Source organism: Amblyomma americanum, chromosome 6, assembly GCF_052857255.1.
Source record: "Amblyomma americanum isolate KBUSLIRL-KWMA chromosome 6, ASM5285725v1, whole genome shotgun sequence".
NCBI classification, from domain to species: Eukaryota; Metazoa; Arthropoda; class Arachnida; order Ixodida; family Ixodidae; genus Amblyomma; species Amblyomma americanum.
The window spans coordinates 108,103,630-108,111,932 of NC_135502.1; positions in this window are offsets into that span (position 1 = coordinate 108,103,630).

Sequence of the window (8,303 nt, forward strand, 5' to 3'; positions counted from 1 at the left end):
CTATGCGAAAGTCTTCTTTATGAATGAATATTTTCTAGTGCATTTGATATGAAACAATTAGCATATTTCAGAAATGGCTGTTGTATTTCAGGAATGGTTGTTGGCTAGATTTATATATACAATGTTAAAGAACCCCAGGTGGTCGAAATTTCCAGAGCCCTTCACTCCGGCGTCCCTCATAGCCGGAGTTGCTTTGGGACGTTAAACTCCATAAACTAAACCTAACCCTATCAGCATATGTAGTTTGCAGCTGCTTGTTCTTGAAAAAAAAAAATTGAAGTGCTGGCACACTCTCATTTAAGTTGACAACCAATTAAATATTCTTACCAGTGGATGCAGCATGCATGTTCTGTCATTTTTCAGAATAGCAGCTTGGGCATGTTGGTTATCCATTGTTGGGTCTCCTGTCTGTGTCCCATCGCTCTGTGCTTTTCACTTTCGAATGTCCTGCTGCACTTTTATATATTTCATAACTGCACTGAAATAGGTATATTTTTTTTTTGCCGCCCAGCATCTTGTAAACTTCTGCTGCCGATAACACCTACCGCTCATAGCCCAGCTTAAGCATAGATGTTAAGTTTTGGCCGGCCGTTTTTCACCAACAAAGTGTTTAGAGCCCACACCAGACATGACCGATTGGTCGAAACCCTTTCGGATGATGCTGGCGATCCAAAGACTCCACTTGTCTTCACCCTGTGGAAAATGCTGGAACTGAAACAGCTTGCACTTACACATCAAAACTGTCGATGCAGTTCGCATGGTCCTGCAGCTAACTTCTGCTTTCGATGGTTGTTTCTGCAGCCGAGAACAACACACTGGTAGCAAGCCAACCTTGTGTCTCGGTTCAAGGTGGTTTGTAGCGACTTTGTCGCTCATGAGTGTGCATAGTGCATAGGTGTCATGCGTACCATGCCTTGGCGCCCCTGCAGCTAGCACATGCCAGAGAGTAGTGGCGCTGCGTGCTGTGCCGAGTTCGAGCCTGTTTTTCTCCCAGCAGTGAAAGTGAGGGATCCAAGAATCGATATAAATTACAGCTGGTTGAAAAGGGTTTCTTTGTTTTATCTGCAATATTCTAGCAACTTTTCGCAATTGGGTGTAGTGTTGAATTGAGTGTATTGCACCAGGGTGACTTCTAGTTCCGCTATCTTTACACAGAATTATAGACTGCTACACGATTATGCAGGTTGAAAATAAGTTTTTCTCTATGCTCTTGAGCACGGGTACCGTGCTAAAGAGAAAGTTTTATCAGACTTTGAAGGTTAATTGCACAGGATAAATAATTCTACTAGCCTTCTTTTTATCCATTTGAAATTTTTTCTAAATGTTTTAGCCCGCGGGATATGCACACCCCCAAAATTTTGACACATTTTTGCGGAAATAGAGGCATGCTGCAGAGAGAGTCTGGATGCTGTAAACAAGGTAAAACAAATGAGCGCAAAATTCATAGAATGGACCATAACTAATAGCTATTGCGGCATGTGATGAGATAGAACAGTATAACAGATTTGTAACATTTATTAGCATTGGAAGTAGGTTGAGATTAGTCCAATTTTCCTCCTTTTTTCAACTACATTTCTTTTTGTAAAGGCATGCACAATTTTCTTTCTTGAGTCATTGTACAAGCTTTGATAATTTCCCATTTGTTTTGAAAGCTTGACATTCACCACCACATTGAACAATGAGACAGATTTCCGATGTTTTTTTTATCTGCTGGCATGCATACGTTGGCGTGCAGTCGTTTGTATAGGCAATGTCCTACACGAACTGACATACTTTTTGGTACGAAATTTGGATATTGTACTCAACATGCTTTTTACTGTTTTCAAAATATTGCTAGTATTCCCTGCCACCACTATGTACTTTCTCCTGTCCACGGTGAAAGAAGCCTCTGTCAGAGCTCCCATTCACCAGCAGATATCATGAACCAGAAGTTTCTAGGTGCGACCTTTGACAAGTTGCCCTTGTGGTCTCCACGTGTGCACCAGCTAAAATCAAACTCTATTCATATGACTCTGTATGCTCTCGACTACCAGAAGGGGCTTTTCTATGCATTAATTAGTTTGGCTGCATGGAGCGCTCTGTTCAGGCCATCTGTGCTGTAGTCTCCCAGCTCTTCAGGGTATATTACAAACATCAAACTCCTCAAAGCAATGCAAGCTAAAGCTTTGAGAATCTGCTTCGGCCTTCCCAAGAACACCTCTACAGTGGGTACTCTAGCAGAGAGCACACATCTGTCAGTGCTGCTAACACAGGAGCTGCTTCGTGCCCAGTAGGGTGCGGTTTGCTGTGCGTGAACCTAGCCATCCACTTGCAGCGTACTGCATAAAAAGTTTCCCTTCTCCCATCACAGTTCCAGTGCGCTGTCGCGTCATCCTCACCACCCTGGAAGTTTACTGCATAGGATATCAGGGCAACAATACCTGGCATTAAGAGCAAAACCAATGCCACTGGACCAGCACTTAAATACTTTGCCCTTCAGCACATTTTTGGATGCTACAGTGCGCACTGCCACATCTACACTGATGGCTCTGTCATGCCCGTCTGTTATCCGTAGTTGGCATCTGGATTTCGGCTACACTCATTCACCGCACTATTAACTACTATTTCTACCGAGCTGGCAGCTCTGTGAGCAGCTTTTATGTTCTGCAACAACCCTCAACAGCACGGGTTATCTTCACTGACTCGCGCTCACAACAATCGTTAAAGTCATTGCCCATTCAGGAGCAGCTTGTCATCGACCTGAACGGGCTACACACAGAGGCATGCGAGCAACGTCACCCTGTTGGGGTTTAGTGGTTACCTGCTCTCTGCGGCCCCGCAGGCAACGATCACGCTAACGGCCCAGAAAAAACGCCTCATGGCGACACCTCCATATTGCTGTCTGTTCCGTTTTCCCGTAGTGATGGCTCCACACTTGTGGCTGCTGAATCCTGGCGCAAAGCTCTCTGTGGTGTGATCCGCAGCTTCAATAGAGACCCCTCCTTCATATCAACCCCACTTGTGACTTTCGCATGCCATGCAATTTAGACCCAATTCGCTGGACGTTTCTTGCACTAAATACTTCACAAAATTGGTGCATCAAGTATATAGCCCTCTGTATCTGACATGTGGTGTTTGTAAAGATCTTGAACACTGCTCTGCTGCTTCCAGGTTTTCAGTACTTGCCACAAGGCATTGTTAAGTACTTTAGACTCCTCCAGGACAGCGCTCTGTGCCTGCAGCATGTCTTTGGACCATGGAGTGATGTGGCTTCAGCTGTGCGTGGGATAAACACCTTACTAGTCTTTTAGGGACACAGGTTTGATACACCCTTTGATTATCCTGTGTGTTTGTGAGTGCACAAGTGTTGCGTGCGCTTGCATGATTTCACGTTTTCGTCGTGTTTTTCACCCTCATCAGGGGTAGCGTGCGAGGTTAACAACCAGGCAGACCTCTCCAGTATTCATTAAAATCTCTCGACGTGAGCAATGCCAAGAAGGCCCCTGAACGTAGTACTTGGCAAATCCGCCTTTTCCCCAGATGTGATGACCTCTTGGTAGTGGCGAAAATTTGTCTGCTGCAGGCTGAAAAGAAACGCATGCGGGAGATGCAAGTGCGACCCGGTTACACGAGACGCCAACTGTGCCTGCAAAGTGGCAAGTGTGTGCTTGACAGCTGCCGCCACCTGCCGCACGCTCCTGTCACAAACATATGAATTGCACATGTGCAGTAGACGCTGGCGTTTTGTTTATATATAACCACTGGAACTGGAGGAGGAGAGGCACGTATGTGCCTCCTCCGTGCGTGAAAAACGAGCCTTGTGAGCATACTGTAGAACAACTACGGAAATATTTTTCGAGAATTCAGCAAAATTTGCTACGTAGGCGTGGCAGCCTTTTTTGTGCTCCTCTCTTTCGCGACGTCTGCAAGCTTTCTGACGCTGAAAGGCAGTAGGTGGCTCGTGCTATATATGGTTCCATTCCCGGGGAACTCGCTTTAGCAGTAACTATTAGCAGTAGACAAAGAGGAAACAGACGGCTGACGGCTTTTGTTTGTTGAAGACATTTGTGGAGGTAACTCCAACATACGCCGAATTCCACAGCCTCAGCCAAAATCACAGCCGTTGGCTTAGTGAACTGACCACTCCCACGTAGCGAAGGTTAATTGCCATCAGACGTGCTCGTTAATGGGTTTCAGTCATTTTACAGAGAGGACAGCAGCGCCATGTACAGTCGTCCACAGACCTGTCTAGAGCTCGAACTCCATGCCGTCTGCGCTGGATTGGACTTCCTGATGTGTTTTTTTAATTATTGGTTTGATCCATTATGCCTAGACCATCAAGGTGGCGCAGTGGTTATGGTGCTCGATTGCTGACCCGAAAGAAGTGGGTTCGACCCAACCCACGACAGTCACATTTCGATGGAGGCGAGAGGCTTGAGGCCCACGTATTGTGCGACTTGTGAAATTTCACTCGTCTTGATTTTAGCCACCAATCATGATAACCTTTGCTTGGTTACTTCTACCTGCTTAAAATCTACTTTTCCTTCACTGTCCTTAAACCCCAATGCTTTGGATAAATCAGCCCCGCTGCTTTCCACTGCAAGGTGAAACAAGAAAGTATCAAGTGTTCAGCCGTTTTCTCCTCTCCACAAGCACCGCACAACATGTATATCCCGTACGTGGTACCTAATATGTCTTAGTCCACAAAACTCCTGTCCTGGCCTCAAACAACAAAGAGCTTCCCCTACAATTATAATAGATATTTTCCTTGGCAATTTCCTGCTTAAAGAACTTGTATGTTCCCAGTGCTGATTTCGTTAGCATCCCTGTTTTCCATAGAGCTATCTCTGTTTCTTTAACCTTTTTCTTAACCGGTAATTCGGATCTACACCCCCCCCCTCTCCCCCCCCCCCCCCCCCCCCCGACTACTGTCCAGATATTTGCTTGGTAATTTTCTAGTTCGCTTTCTCCATTTCGTGTCAACATTCATGTCAACATGTACAGGTATCTGAAAACTTTCCTAGTCCACTGCTTTTCCTCCATCTTTCTCAATCGCTCCTCAAATGCTATCTTACTGCTAGCTTCTCTGCTCTCGAACAACACCCATCTCATATATCACCCTGTACCCTCTGATTTTGTGTATTGCCATGTGCTCTTAAAGCTAGCCTCCCTACGCCACGTTGTTTGATTTCTAACCTTGCTTGAACATCTGGTCTCATACACAGGAACGCATTGCCAAAAGTCAGACTAGGAACCATCACCCCCTTTGCAGATCCCTCTTACCACTTCATACCTATTGTAATTCCACAGTGCCCTATTTTTCATGACAGCTGCATTCCTACTAGCTTTATTCATTAAATATTTTTCATGCTCTCTCTGATACTCAGCACCGTTATTTATCCACACCCCAAGATACTTGTACAAATCCACTACTTCTAGTGTGAACTCCTGTATTATATGCTCGCTGCCCTCATCATTAAATATCATGACTGCAGATTTTTCCTTACTTAACTTGAAACCTAATCTATCTCCCTCTGTACCCCAGATTTTTATCAACTTCTGCAAATTTTCCTTGTTGTCAGCCATTAGCACTATATCATCCATGTACATTAGTCCTGGCAATCGGCAATGACAGTTTAATCTATTCTCCTTGCTTGAAAAAAGAAAGGTTGAAGCCTAATCCGCTCCTCTCTAGTTTGGTCTCTAACCCTTTCAGGTACAACATGAACAACAAAGGAGACGGAGGACATCCTTGCATAAGCCCCCGCTCTATTTCTATAGGCCCTGATGCATTTTTTCTCCCATTTTATAAGGACTCTGTTACCTTTACATATATCTTTTAAAACATTAATTACTCCACCTTCCACATCCAATGTGCCCAGTATCTACTCTTACCTTTACATATATCTTTTAAAACATTAATTACTCCACCTTCCACATCCAATGTGCCCAGTATGTACTCTATTACCTTTACATATATCTTTTAAAAGATTAATTACTCCATCTTCCACATCCAATGTGCCAAGTATGTAACACAAATCCCCATGAATAACGTCGTAGGCTCCCCTGGTATCCAGAAATGCTAGCCATAGGAGCCTGTGCTCCCTTTCAGCAATTTCTATACACTGCGTCAATGAAAACAGATTGTCCTCCAACTTCCTTTGTTTCCGGAACCCATTTTGTAGCTCCCCTAGCAACCCCTTGTTCTCCACCCAAGCCTGCAGTCTTTCCTTTATAATCTGTATCACCACCCTGTACCCAAGATGTCACTGTTATGGAACGGCAGTTGATTATGCCAGCTTTGTCCTCCCTTCCCTTATATATCAAGTTCATTCTTCTTGATTGCCATTCATCGGGACTTTGCCATCCACTATCATTTTGTTCACTTCATCTATTAATGTTTGCTTGGATTTTGGTCCTAGCTTCTTTATTATAAACATAATCAGAGTACCACCTGCTCCTGTCGACATGCAACTAGGAACCTTCTTCTCTGCCCTTTCCCACTCCCTTTTCCCAAGTGAAGCAATAGCAGTAACCGGTCTATCCTCCTTGGATAAATTATGTGCTACATTTCTTTCTTTAAATTTTTCTGTCATCCTTGTTCCTATGTGTTTCACTGCTTCACCCCCTTCTAGTCGAATACCCTGATCTCAATCAATCAAAGGAAGCTTTATTTCATAATTCAAAAAAAAAAATTGTACAAAATATTTGGACCGATAGCCTACATGGCTAGTGTCCGGTCCAATACAAATCAAGTCATTTAGGCATTTAGGCAACCACATAAATATGTAAAGTGAGAAAAAAATGAAAACCGAATTAACACAGCAAAAGCATCCAGTGTCCGATCGCATGCAAAAACAAGGCATTTTGGCAAACGTACAAGGAAGGTATACACCGGCATTTTAAGAAACACAGAAACACAAAAAGGAAATCACATGATTACTTGATTATGCAAGAAATATAATTTAGAAGATAGTTTAAAATTTCTGGCAAGCTTTATTTCCAATGGCAATGTATTCCAGACTTTCGTCCCAATGAACTCAATTAATCTCTCACCGTATGTGTTGTGGTGGATCTATTACAATAAACAATTGCTCCAGCCTAGTCTTATTACTCATTCTATTTAGATCTTTCCAGAATTTCTGAGCTGCTTTTCTATTCTTTTTATTTACTTTTGACATCCACTGGGCACCCTTTTTTCTAAAAGCGCCCCGCAGCGTGCTGAGCGACGTCTAGCGGCAGCGCCTGGTTCGAGATGGCGCATGTCTGATGCTCAGATGGTACTGAAAGATGCACTATCTTGAACCAGGCGCTACCGCTGGACGTCACTCTGCGCGCTGCAGAGCTATGCGGAGCGCAGACAGCACGGAGTTAGAGCTCTCTAGGCAAGTCTGTGGACGACTGTTCATGAAGGTGCTGACAAACGGGACACACAGGGACAGGAATAGTGGCGACAGGTTAGCAGGATTACTGCTTAAACGCTGCCCTTTCAGAATTTTGCCGTTAGAAGTGAAGACCGCCATTTCTTCACTTCGGGAAAAGAGCCGCCAGTGAGGAGCAACCATTGCACTTTCCGTTTCCGGCTGCAGATGGATACAGCATCATGATCGACATTTCGCCGTGATTCGCAGAACCTGTTTTTTCACGAGCTTTATGCGACTCGCGAAAATGTTCATAGGTTTCTCACTGCCTCTCCTTGTACTGCCTTGCTAGTTCTAACCTCCTGCCAGTTTCCCCTTGGTTCCAGTTATTACGAGCTTCCATCGCGCGCCTATGATATCTGAGTTGAAATATCGGAGAGCAGTCCCTTCTCAGCAGTAATTGATACTTTGGCTCTTTCTGGGTACACTATTTGCCAAAAGTAGCCTGGCTGCATGATTTGCTTAACATTAACACGAATACACCTAAAAGGGAGTAAGCCGTCCTCTTTTTAAGGGTGTGAGCTAGATCTAGAGGAGAGTTTAGCCCCTTTTGACTCCTTGGTGTTTAGAGCGTATAGTAGAGCCCTTGCGCCTTCCATGATGACGTTGAGGTCTTGGAAGGCGAGGTCAAGGTTTCTGCTAACCCACGGAGATTGGAGTTTGAGAAGTGGCACAATTTTACTATAAAACTGAGAAGCAGGGGTTTCCCCAGGAATTGAAATTAGGGTTGGGGGTGTCTAAATTTCTGGAGGGGGGGGGGGGTGTATTGAAGGTAGAGAAAAAGCTGTATTAATTTTTAATTTTCTATTTGGGTACTTCATATGTCATGTCGGACTAGCAACATATGCAGGTATGACTCTAATACTCGATCGTGACAAAGGTTGCGAACAATCACTTGATTTC